We start from the raw sequence: 14,389 nt of genomic DNA on the forward strand, positions 1-14,389 counted from the left end.
CTGAAGAACCTAGGGGCAGGACAGGAATAAAGACACAGACGTAGAGAATGGACTTGAGGACATGGGGAGGGGGAAGGGTAAGCTGGGACAAAGTGAGAGAGTGGCATGGACATATATACACTACCAAATGTAAAACAGCTAGTGGGAAGCAGCCGCATAGCACAGGGAGATCAGCTCGGTGCTTTGTGACCACCTAGAGGGGTGGGATAGGGAGGGTGGGAGGGAGACGCAAGGGGGAGGAGATATGGGGATATATGTATATGTATAGCGGATTCACTTTGTTATACAGCAGAAACTAACACACCACTGTAAAGCAATTATACTCCAATAAAGATGTTAAAAAAAAAAACAAAGAAAAACTAGTTCTTACATAATTCAGAGAGCTGATATTCCAGTGAGTTGGAGTTTTGGGGGGATTAAAATCTGAGAGTAAGAATATGCAAAGATTCACTTCAGCAGATACTTACTGAGTTCCTCTTGTGTGCTGAGCCCTAGGCTGGGTGGCAGGGGCAGCAGACCGAGAGCCCTGACCCGGCTCATACGAATGCCCCAGTCCAGTGGAGAAGACAGACAAGGAGAAGATTGATGGCACGACGTGTGTTGTAGCGGAGGTGTGGAAAGCAAGCACCAGGGAAGAGTCACAGAAGAGGAATGTGAGTAGAGTTGTGAGAAACTTAGGATTTAGCCAGGCCAAGAATGGAGGAAGGAAAGACCTTGAAGTTGCATGTGGGGAAGTGGTAAAGAGTGAGGCTGGCTAGCAGGACTGGGGCCAGGTCTGGAGGAGCCTTTATTGCCACACTGATGATTTGTATTTGGCCTGAAAACCACAAAGAGCTGCTGAGGGAATTCAAGTAAAACAGTTAAGGTGATCATATTTGTATTTCAGAAAGGACTCGTATTTTTAAAAGGACTAATCACACATACACTTTGTTGGTTTTTTCACCAGCAGGCACTGGCCCACAAACTTTAGAAGAAACAGGAGTGCAGAAAGGGCTGGGAGTATGTCAAGGACAGTTTTTGAATTTTGCCTAGCACCTTTCAAAGCAAAACCTGCCAGTGTCCTGAAAAGTCTGAGTCCTGGTTTACTGTGTTATTTGGGGCAAGTCACTGCACCTCTCTGAATCTCTGTTTCCTAACGTATTAAATGGAAGGAAGGGTATTAGATCAAGTAAAATCAATTTACTGGATTATGACCAGTATTTTTTTTATGAAATAGAATATGTCTAGGAAAAGCATTCCCTGGGTTTCCTTTACTGTCACAATACTATCATACAGCACATCTGACACTAGATGTTATGGGTTTTCCACACATCAGACAAGTCTGCAACACCAGCTAAGTGTTCTACAATTTAGTTCAGTTCTCACACCATCTACCTGAAGTTAGCATCAGATCCTCCAGGTTAAGTGTTCAGTCCCATAAGACTGCCCCACTTAAGATACCAGTTGCAAGTCCCAGATTGTCACCTGTATTTCTAACTGACCAGCTATAAATCTGGGTTCCAATGACCCCCCTCCTTGGGTCCAGTAATTTGCTAGAATGACTCACAGTACTCAGGGAAACACTTACTTATGCTTATCAGTTTGTTATATAACAAAGGATATGATAAAGGATACAGAGGAGGAGCTGCACAGGTGAGGTCCGGAAGGGTCACAAGTGCAGGAACTTCTGTCCCCCTGTGGTTGGGGAGCACCACCCTCTTGGCATGTAGACGAGTTCACCACCCTGGAGGCTCTCTGAACCATGTACTTTTGGAATTTTTATGGAAGCTGCATCACATAGGCATGATCAATCATTAACTCCACTGCTAACCCTTCTCCCCTTCCCGGATGATGGGGGATGGGGCTGAAAGTTCCAAGCTTTTAATCAGGGCTTGGTCTTCCTGGCGACCAGCTCCCATCCTGAAGCTATTCAGGAGCCCACCAAGAGTCAACCCATTAGAACAAAAGCCACTTCTATCACCCGGGAAGTCCCAAGGCATTTAGGAGCTCTGTGCTAGGAACTGGGGCAAAGACCAATATATGTTTTCTGTTAGTTCACAAGTACATAGAAAAAAGTGCATTGCACATAGTGACGGTACCATTGTTTTGTGAAACTTTGATTTCAACTAGAAGTAGAAACACACACATATAAAATCTGTGTCTATGGTGTGTGTGTGTGTGTGTGTGTGTGTGTGTGTGTGTGCACTAGGTTGTGATGTAAACGTATCTCTAACTCCAGGGAGCAGAGATTTGAAAACTAATAGGCAAATAAACTCCCTTCCAATTCTAAGACCTTTGATTCCCTTCTTATGCTGCTGACCAGTAAGTTGCTAAAGGTTGTTCTGGAAGGTATAGGGAATACTTAACTATTAGCATGCCCATGGAACTGGGCTACTTTGATATGCACATAGGTTCTGGAAGCGCCCCTTCTGGGTTTTTATAGGGCTTGTCTGTAAAAGTGCTTTCACATTTTTATTCTTAAATTTCTTAGTGTTCTTTAAAGCAGTTCTGTAATGTAAACCCCTTGCTTTTGTCTAACTTTTGTGTTGTCAATAGCGACACCTAGTGGTAAAAGAGTCCTATTGCAAATATCTTGTACAGACTTAGAGCTGAAAAGTGATTTTAGAGATCACCAAGTCCCATTCTGTAAATTATTAAAAACAAACTGGAAACTCACATGTATTCCTACATTCATATAAACTTTACATGAGAATAAATAAAACCTATGGCTAGGTGGTGATTTCTTGGGTTACTTTAAAGCTTTTCAAATACCCAGAGATCACTGTTAGTAATAACAGCGAAGCAGAAATTTAACAAAGCATGCCCTGATAGGCTAACAGGAAGTCATAGTTCAGTATATCTGCAGCCGTTGGTGCATTGGTATTTACACATGCATGCCAGATCTTCAGGGTTTAGTATGGTGCCTGGCACTTGGTAGTACTCAATAGATCCCTGTGGAATGTTTGTGTATGTGGGTGATCACTGAGCCCAGGGGACGCCTCTCATGGTTTCCATTCTGCAGACGCTAAGGACTGGACCTGTTTTGCTCCTGGGAACTGACACCCACTCCTCTATCCTTTGAGAAGATTCATTTCCCCTGCCACCAGCAGCAGAGTGGGAGAAGGTTTCCATAGCCCCCTCCTTCAGTAGGTTCAGAGAGAGAATACCCAAGCCCTTTCCTGCGTAGTGAGAGGGAGATGGTTAAATATAGTAGCATATAGTAGTTAAGGGGAGTGAATTCATCTCCATGTATCAAAACAGGCAATTCTCGGGGCCTCCCTGGTGGTGCAGTGATTAAGAATCCACCTGCCAATGCAGGGGACGCAGGTTTGAGCCCTGGTCTGGGAGGATCCTACATGCCGCGGAGCAGCTAAGCCCGTGCGCCAGAACTACTGAGCCTGCGCTCTAGGGCCTGCAAGCCACAACTACTGAGCCGCAACACCTAGAGCCCATGCTCCTCAACAAGAGAAGCCACCGCAATGAGAGACCCGCGCACTGCAACGAAGAGTAGCCCCCGCTCACCACAACAGCAACAAAGTGTGTGTGTGTGTTGCGCACAGCAGCAAAGACCCAACGCAGCCAAAAATAAATAAAATGAAATAAATAAATTAAAAGAAAAAAAACCAGGCAATTCTCATAAAATGTTGAGTTAAAACAGAAAACAAAAACTAGAGGCTAACTATGCATGCCACTTAACACTATATAAAAAATACACTAATACCACACATTTTCTGTAGTACATATAAAGTATATGTATCTAAAAACATTAAAGTGGTCAGAAGGACACACAAAACTTGTAAGAGAGGTTACCTCAGAGGTGGAGAGTGGGAACTTGGACTGGAGGTGATCAAAGAAGACTTGGGCTCTTTTTTAATGCAGTATACACATCTATCCAGAGACTGCAAAACTAAAAATTCACTAAAAAAAAAAGATTTTCGTCCTTATAGATAATTTGGAAGTCGCAGAAAAATTTGAAGGAGAAAATTTAAAACTTACTTGTGTTTATAACCCAGGGATACTACAGTTAAAATTTCGATATATTTTCTTGTTGTGGTTAAACATATTTAATTAGGATCATTCTGTATATGGTTTTACACCCTGATTTTTCCCACTTAACATTTTATGTGCAGCATTTTCCCATCATTTAACATTCTTTGAAGAAAAACAACTTAAAATGACTAGTATTTCTTTTAAATCAAAATGTACCAAATAGTTTTAGGGCTTTTGGGGTTGTTTCTAATTCTTCACTGTTTATTTAACATGCATTCAACTAGCACTTATTTCCTGCATGGTTAGGAGGACCTGTGCTAGGGATATAGTGTTCAGTAGGGTCCCCCTCCCCCCAGGGCTTTCAAATGTAAGATATGTGTGCAGAAATAGTTGCTCACATTATGTTTCTCTGGGTTACACTGTTACTAAGGGAATGAAGGGATCAAAGGATATGGAATGTTTTAGGATTTTTGATTCATGTCGCTAAACTGTTCTACCAGTAAGGCTACACCAATTTACATTCCCCAAAGCAGTCTGTGTTTTACCATTTCCTAAAATCAATGAAAATGATTTTAGTTTATTGTGCTTTTATTATTGAACTGATCATTTTTCTCATCTAGTCTTGCTAAAATTTGCATGGATTCTCAGCTTTGTTTCTTCCTGATGTGTTACATATGTCTCAGTGCTCCTAGGGTTAGTTTCCAGCTTCTTTATTGTCCACTTGATTGTTCCATATCTTCATTTTGCCCCTATCAGAGCTGACTGTACTGGTTCTACTATGACCAGAGAGAGTATGGCAGTTAAGCAATTAGGACATGTATGTAATTTAAAAAAAATTATTATGGGAAATTTCATACATACCGAAAAGTAAATAGTACAATGAACTTTAACATACCTATAAATCAGAATCAGCAGTTACCAAGATTTTTGCCATATTTGCTTCATTTAACCCTTTTTTAAAACTTTATAGTTGCTTAAATATTTTAAAGCAAACACAAACGTTGTGTCATTTGTTTTTACAGGCACACACTGCACATTTTTTATTTGATCTATTCTGTCAAGTTTTACTTCAGTCTTAGGTGTTAAAACATCTTTGGGTTTTTGCCCTCTGCATTTATTCCTGAGGTTGGGGCTTTATACACCCTCTTTCTGATTCTGTATTTACCAGTGACATTGTGGAACTTTTCTCTAAAATGGCCCACTGCTCCATAAGTAGATTAGCTGGTGCCGTCAAAGCAGTATGTGAAATGTGCAGGTTGCAGGTTCTGCAGCCTGGATCATGCATCCGCAGATCCTTACCACTCTGGGGACATTTCATAAATGATGTCAAATCACAGGCAACTTCTCACGACTGTTCTCAGCTGTGATTAAATTGGAAAATTATGTAATAATCTGCTCACTGATGTACAAATTTAAACAGTAGCTGGTTTCTTGGGAAGGAACCATTCAAAAATCTGAAAAATATATAGATCCCTTTTCCAGAAAAATGTATGTGTTGGGTATGTGTGTGTGTGTGTGTGTGTGTGTGTGTGTGTGTATGCATACATGCACAGGTACATATTTATATCAGAAAATTCTACATACAGTTTCAGGAGATTCCTAGACCCTCTAAAATATAATCCTAGATCAAGACTCTTAATCAAATCGTTCAAAATGGCTTTCTTCTATTACACACACACACATACACACACACACCCATACATACACACACACATCTATGTTATGTCATGGGCAGGAGGAAAAGGGGTATGGTGACGGGGGAAAAAAACTACCTAATTATAAACATAAGAAAATGTGTAAAATATAGAATAAACAAAGTCAACTATTGTATATACTGGAATTAAAATTCTAAGGAAATACCTGGAATCTATCAGGAACCTAAGCAGGGGCAGTGTGGTCCAACTTACCTGCAAACACACACAAAAAGAGAATACCTGAAGCTGTCAAGCTATATAGAGAAAACATATCTTCTTATAAACTGGATAAACAAATTCACCAAGCTGTTGGGGGAGAAAGATATGACAAGACAATCTATTTCATGTCATTGTTTCCAAAGCAGGTGTTAATGGACAAAACGTGTTTCAACAAGTAACATTTCCCTCAACTGTTCTCAGCTGTGATTGACATAAAAAAGAATTATTTAAAATGTGGCTCACTCTGCCCCCTATTGTACAGGTTTAAACGTTCACTGGTTGTTAAAGAGGTAAGAAAGCATTATAATATATTTATCAGCATCTAACCTCATCTTATTTGAAAATTTGGGTATGCTCAGCATGTCCTACACTTGTAACCCAGCCAAGTAACATGACCCACTGTTCGACTTCTACTTAACTACAGTCAAAGAGGTTTAGAAAGCTAGACTTAAACAAAAACTCCTACACTGTGAGTACATTAGACTATTCATGTCAATAATTTATTACCACAAATAAGCAGATCACTGGTAAGGACCTGCAGAGGAAGCTGACACTTCTCAGACTGCAAGGTCTGAAGGGGTGATCGGGGGCCACAATTTCCTCCTCTCCCTCCTACAGGAAAAGCTCTCCTTATCGTCAGAATTGCTGTTTGAAAGCTTCAGATCCTCTGGGAAGCAAGGGAGGTCAATGATGTTCATCAAGCCTGGCTCAAGTTCTAAGGGCTGTATGTGAGTGGCTCCCTCATTTTGAAGATAGACACCACATACTGAAGGCTTAAGTGACAGTCTGAATGAGGTGGCAACTGTTTGTGTGCATATTTGGAAATGTTGGTTATCTGTCACTCCTGGGTCCCCTCAAATGATCACTCTAAAATATTCAGTTGTTAAATGTTTTAATACTTTGCTCTAAAACTCCTGTGGTGACAATACCATGACAATAAGCTTTAAAAAGTCCACTTCTTTTCCTCACATACTAGTAAATATAACATCATTTTACCAAATAATACGGATAGAAATTGTGCTAGAAACTAAGAATTCTTAGTACATCCTGCCAAGGCAGTCCCCCAAGTACAATATCATAAGAAATGTGAGTTAATACTTGGATGATCCATTTTATTTTAGACTTTATAGGTCAGAATAAAGATTATACAAGCAGCTGTTAGTGAAAATTTTATAGTAATATGGTAATTTATGACCTTAGTCTCTTTTCTCAACTTTGTGTAAAATCAATAAAGACATGTTAGCTACTTTGACAAACGTGAAACAGGCTCCAGGAATGTTACCCACAGATGACTATTATAACAAAATCCAGACATTTACCTGGAATGAATTCATCTACACAAAGATATACATTCAAATTTGCACAGCTGTCAAATTAGAACTGTCTCTCAGCTCTATCAAAAAATAAAAGGAAAAAAACCCCATATAGTTGAGGTATTATGTATTTCCATAATACAGTTTACAACAAAAACTCTTATTAAATACCCAGCATTATGTATGCCATAATTCACTAAGGAGCCACCTGTAAGGTAGTGTTTATTATTTTGCTATGAGGTGCATCTCCTACAGGAACAGTTTAGTTTAGAGGACAGATTATTCTTCTAGTTTCAGCTATGCCAATTACTTGGGCAAATTATTTCAAAAATACTTGAGCTATTTTTGGCTTCTGACTTATAAAATGAGGTGGCTGGAATAGAGCAGTAGTATCCCCATAACTGCGGAAAGCAAGGGGATAGCTTCATAAAGACTGCCTGATAGTTTGTCGATAAGACAGATTTTTTCCAGAAATACTGTAAAGATTGTTTTCCAGAAGATCAGGAGAATTTGTATAATCTAACAAATACCTTAGGGACTCTGACGTTCTGGATTTGGGAACCACAGGACTAAGTGATCTCCAGATTCTTTCTGCACTAACAATTTCTGATTTGTTTGAGGTTTGCTAGACAAATGTAAGAGGTCACAGAATTTAAATATTTACTCATCCACAATTTTTAAACCTTTTAATTTGTAACTAAGACTCACAAGAAGTTGCAAAAACAGTATAGTTTGTATACTTCACCCAACTTCCCTTAATAACATACTTGATAACCAGAGTATATTTTCAAAACCAGTAAATTGACATTACAACAGTATTAACTAAACTACAGAACTTGCTTTATTTCATCAATTTTTATATGCACTTTGTGGGGACTATGAAATTCCATCACAAGTATTGATTTGTGTAAATACCACCACAATCAGGACACAGGACTGTTCCATCACCACAAAGACACTCCCTCCTGCCAGTCTTTTATAGTTTGTCTCTATCCCCATCATTCATCCTTGGCAGCTACCCATCTCTTCTCCATTGCTATAATTTGTCATTTCAAGAAGTTCATATACATGAAATGATACAAGACATATGTAACCTTTTGAGATTGCCTTTTTGTACTTGGCATACCACTAAGATCCATGGAAATTGTTGCACGCAGCAAGTGTCTTTTACGACTGAGTAGCATTTCATTTATGGATGCAACCAGTTTATTTGCCCACTGAAGGACATTTAGGTTGCTTCTAGTTCTTGACTATCACAAATACAGTTGCCATGAACATCTGTGTACAGGATTTTGTGTGGGCAGACATTTCATTTCTGTGTGATAACTACCCAGGAGTGCAACTGCTGGATCCTAAGCATATGTTAACTTTGTAAGAAACTGCCAAACTTTTCTAGAGTGACTACCATTTCAGAGTCCCACCAACAATCCAGTTGCTCCACAGTCTTTCCAGTGCTTGGTATTGTCAGTATTTTTAATTTTAGTCATTTGCTAGGTGTATAGTGATATCTCCTTATGATTTTAATTTGCATTTTCCTAACGGCTGATGTTAATCATCTTTTCATGTGCTTGTCATCTCTTCAGTGAAATGTTTGTTCATTCGTCCATTTTGTAATAGGATCGTTTTCTTACTTTTGAGATTAGGGAGTTCTTCGTATATTTTGGATACAAGTCTTTTATTGGATATGTGACTTGCAAATATTGTCTCCCAGTCTGTAGTTTCTTTTCATCCTCTTGACAAGATATTTCACAGAACAAAAGATTTTAATTTTGATGAAGACCACTTTATCCTTTTTTTCTTTTTGTGGAACGTGCTTTTGGTGTAATCTCTTAGAACTCTTCACCTAACCCTAAGTCATGATGTTTTTGTCTATAATTTTTACAGCTTTTCTTTTTATATTGATATATGATCCATTTTGAGTTAATTTTTGTAAAAGGTGTGAAGTTTAGGTTGAAGTCCATTTTTCTGCTAATCAAAGTCCCCACTATCTATTGAAAAAAGTATCTGTCTGCCCCTCAATTACTTTTGTATCTGTCACATAGCTGTTGGTCATACCTGTGTAAGTCTATTTCCAGTCTCCTAGTTTATTGATGTGTCTGTCCCTCCTCCGACACCACACCCTCTTGATTACTATAGCTACAAATTGTCTTAAAACCAGTTTGTGATTCCTCCACCTTTATTCTTCGTTTTTGATATTGTTTTAGCTATTCCAGTTCTTTTGCCTTTCCATACAAATTTTAGAATTAGCTTTTCTATTTCTACCAAAAAGAGCTGCTGGGATTTTGCTTAAATTTTGCACCCAAGGTTAGTGCCTCATTTCCCTCTCTAGAACTTCGAGAAGGATCCAAGAATGAAGGGGCTTTATTCACAGGTGGTGGGGGAGTAGGAGGTGGGATGGAGGGAATACACAGGAGGCAGAGGCAACTCACATCAGGGTCAAACATTTGGGTCTGAGGCACCTGTGGTGGATTTATGGGTCAGTCGTCACAGGACAGAGGCATCCTGGGTGTACCCAGGAGACAAGTGCGAACCATTGTAGCAGGGTGTCTTAACTCCCAGGCTTGTTCATCTTTATAGGTTTGGCTGAGGTCTCAGCGCTGCAGGAGCGAGACGCGGGAGTAGGTGGCTGTCTGTTCCACCCGGCCTTATAATCCGACCCCTCCTCCCTTCTGCGCGCCCGCCCCTGAGCAGAGCTCCCTACTGCCAGGGCCCCACCCTCCCGCAAGGGGTGCCCTCCCAGCACCTGAGCCCGGGGGTTAAACTGTGACCCTCAGCAGCCTCTTCTGTTACAGGCAGGCGAGGCCCAGGGGCTCCCCATTTGGCTCAATTACACCCATCTGGAAGCATCTGGTCAGCATTTGGGAATGGCTTAACCAGTAACTGTGCAATTAGAGGCACTAGGAAGCATTGGGACGGAAACCAAGAACTGCCAGTCCAGTTACTACATACAAATGTACCAAATTACTAACACTGCAGAAATACAAAGGATCATGAGATATTACTACAAGCAACTCTATGCCAATAAAATGGACAACCTGGAAAAAATGGACAAATTCTTAGAAAACCATAACCTTCCGACACTGAACCAGGAAAAAATAGAAAATATAAACAGACCAATCACAAGCACTGAAATTGAGACTGTGATTAAAAATCTTCCAATAAACAAAAGCCCAGGACCAGTTGGCTTCACAGGCAAATTCTATCAAACATTTGGAGAAGAGCTAACACCTATCCTTCTCACACTCTTCCAAAATATAGCAGAGAGAGGAACACTACCCAACTCATTCTATGAGGCCACCATCACCCTGATACCAAAACCAAACAAAGATGTCACAAAGAAAGAAAACTATAGGCCAATATCACTGATGAACATAGATGCAAAAATCCTCAACAAAATAGGAGCAAACAGAATCCAACAGCACATTAAAAGGATCATACACCATGATCAAGTGGGGTTTATCCCACGAATGCAAGATTCTTCAATATACGCGAATCAATCAATGTGATACACCATATTAACAAACTGAAGTAGAAAAACCATACAATCATCTCAATAGATTCAGAAAAAGCTTCTGACAAAATTGAACATCCATTTATGATAAAAACGCTCCAGAAAGTAAGCACAGAGGGAACTTCTCTCAACATAATAAAGGCCATATGACAAACCCACAGCCAACATCGTTCTCAATGGTGAAAAACTGAAACCATTTCCACTAAGATCAGGAACAAGACAAGGTTGTCCACTCTCACCACTATTATTCAACATAGTTTTGGAAGTTTTAGCCACAGCAATCAGAGAAGAAAAAGACATGAATCCAAATTGGAAAAGAAGTACAGATGACATGATACTATACATAGAGATGACATGATACTATACATAGAGAATCCTAAAGATGCTAACAGAAAACTACTAGAGCTAATCAATGAATCTGGTAAAGTAGCAGGATACAAAATTAATGCACGGAAATCTCTTGCATTTCTATACACTAATGATGAAAAATCTGAAAGAGAAATTAAGGGAACACTCCCATTTACCACTGCAACAAAAAGAATAAAATACCCAGGAATAAATCTACCTAAGGAGACAAAAGACCTGTATACAGAAAACTATAAGACACTGAAAAAAGAAATTAAAGATGATACAGATAGATATACCATGTTCTTGGATTGGAAGAATCAACACTGTGAAAATAACTATACTACCCAAAGCAATCTACAGATTCAGTGCAATCCCTATCAAACTACCAATGGCATTTTTCACAGAACTAGAACAAAAAGTTTCACAATTTGTATGGAAACACAAAAGACCCCGAAGAGCCAAAGAAACCTTGAGAAAGAAAAACTGAGCTGGAGGAATCAGGCTCCCTGACTTCAGACTATATTACAAAGCTACAGTAATCCAAGACGGTATGGTACTGGCACAGAAACAGAAATATAGATCAATGGAACAGGATAGAAAGCCCAGATATAAACCCATGCACATATGGTCACCTTATTTTTGATAAAGGAGGCAACAATACACAATGGAGAAAAGACAGCCTCTTCCATAAGTGGTGCTGGGAAAAATGGACAGCTGCATGTAAAAGAATGAAATTAGAACACTCCCTAACACCATACACAAAAATAAACTCAAAATGGATTAAAGACCTAAATGTAAGGCCAGACACTATAAAACTCTTAGAGGAAAACATAGGCAGAAGAACACTCTATGACATAAATCACAGCAAGATCCTTTTTAACCCACCTCCTAGAGAAAAAGAAATAAAAACAAACAAATGGGACCTAATGAAACTTAAAAGCTTTTGCACATCAAAGGAAAACAGAAACAAGACGAAAAGACAACCCTTAGAGTGGGAGAAAATACAAATGAAGCAACTGACAAAGGATTAATCTCACAAATTTACAAGCAGCTCATGCTGCTCAATATCAAAAAGACACACAACCCAATCTAAAAATGGGCAGAAGACCTAAACAGACATTTCCCCAAAGAAGATATACAGATCGCCAACAAACACGTGAAAGGATGCTTAACACCACTAATGATTAGAGAAATGCAAATCAAAACTACAGTGAAGTATCACCTCACACCAGTCAGAATGGCCATCATCAAAAAATCTACAAACAATAAATGCTGGAGAGGGTGTGGAGAAAAGGGAACCCTCTTGCACTGTTGATGGGAATGTAAGTTGAGACAGCCACTATGGAGAACAGTATGGAGGTTCCTTAAAAAACTAAAAATAGAACTACCGTACAACCCAGCAATCCCACTACTGGGCATATACGCTGAGAAAACCATAATTCAGAGTCATGTACCACAATGTTCATTACAGCTATATTTACAATAGCCAGGACATGGAAGCAAACTAATTGTCCATCAACAGATGAATGGATAAAGAAGATGTGGCACATATATACAATGGAATATTACTCAGACATAAAAAGAAACAAAACTTAGTTATTTGTAGTGAGGTGGATGGACCTAGAGTGTCATAGAGTGAAGTCAAGTCAGAAAGAGAAAAACAAATACCGTATGCTAACACATATATATGGAATCTAAAAATAAAAAAAATTGGTTATGAAGAACCTAGGGGGAGGACAGGAATAACATGCAGACGTAGAGAATGGACTTGAGGACACGAAGAAGGGTAAGGGTAAGCTGGGACAAAGTGAAAGTGGCATGGACATATATACACTACTAAATGTAAAACAACTAGTGGGAAGCAGCTGTGTAGCACAGGGAGATGAGCTCAGTGTTTTGTGAGCACCTAGAAGGGTGGGATAGGGAGGATGGGAGGGAGACACAAGAGGGAGGGGATATGGGGATATATGTATATGTATAGCTGATTCACTTTGTTATAAAGCAGAAACTAACACACCATTGTAAAGCAATTATGCTCCAATAATGTTTAAAAAGAAAAGCATATGCAAACTGACAATGTATTTAGCTCCTGCTCTAATGAAAGAGCTATTTCTCATCTCTCCAAATCCTGTGGAATTGATTAGAGAATGGTACTATGTGTGTACGTCTATATTTGATATCTTTGGTTGAAATTTTCAGTGGAGATAGCCTGTTAAAGATAGAACATGTCTACGAAAACCAACTTGCTCACTGGTAATTTGGTACACCCCCCTGGTATTATTCAAGTTGTGTGTGTGAATAAAAGCTTTCCCCCTATTAAACAACAGAAAAAAGTACCAAATTAACATGTACGTCTTAGTAATGTCAAATATATTTCAATCAAAAAACAGCCTGTCTCCACCCTCGTGGAAAGACCATCACACAATTGCGACAAGTATAAGCACAGAGAGTACAAGTATAAGCACAAGTATGAAGTGTGAATTTGGGATCAGAGAAGTCTGAGGTGGGAGGAGCAGCAGGTGACCTGCCAGGCACTAGCTGAAGCTGGCTGGGGAATGCAGGTTTGAGCAAGTTGAGAGGTCGTGCTGCTGAGCAGGCAGAGAAAAGACAACACACAGGGTCTCCGATGCCAGGTATGGATACTGGTCTTGATCTTAATGGGAGATAGTAAGCCAAAAATTTCCATTTTCCAAAGATCTTAAACATAACTCAGAGAACAAATTAACTCATACCTACTAATGCTGCCAAAAGCAGTTCTTCAGATCACAGATTTCATAAGGCTAATAAACTTTTTAAGATAATTTTACCGTTTTTTCCCATCAAAATCTTCAAGCAATTTGTGGACAGAGGACCCCTATGTACCCAACCAACACCCACTTCAATTATCAAAAGACAACCGACCCATCTGGACCATTTCTACCTAGTCACTTCCACTACTTTGTGTGCCTCGAAATAAATCTCAAGGTCAAAATCTTTATTACTGACAAGCTCAAGACAAGAGTACTTAGATCAATCTTTCCATAACTGGTCTCCCTTATGCCTTAATTTGCCTGGGATACACTTCCATTAACTCCTGTCTACTAAACTGTGTAGTGCCTAAGTTTTGCTATCATAAACACAAAATTACCAGATGGATCCTGGTGACCTTTAGATAAATGAAAATCACCAGAGCAGGGAGTAACCTGACCATAGTATCTATCATATTGGGTCCCTAAGGAGATGGATCCAGGAATGTACATTTCTCAGGGATCCCAAGATGATTCCCACTAGAAGCTCAAAGAGTTTTTTAGGCCCTTACACAGGAACACTGTATATTTATTTCAGATTTAAGCAAT

Source organism: Pseudorca crassidens, chromosome 3, assembly GCF_039906515.1.
Source record: "Pseudorca crassidens isolate mPseCra1 chromosome 3, mPseCra1.hap1, whole genome shotgun sequence".
Lineage (NCBI taxonomy): Eukaryota > Metazoa > Chordata > Mammalia > Artiodactyla > Delphinidae > Pseudorca > Pseudorca crassidens.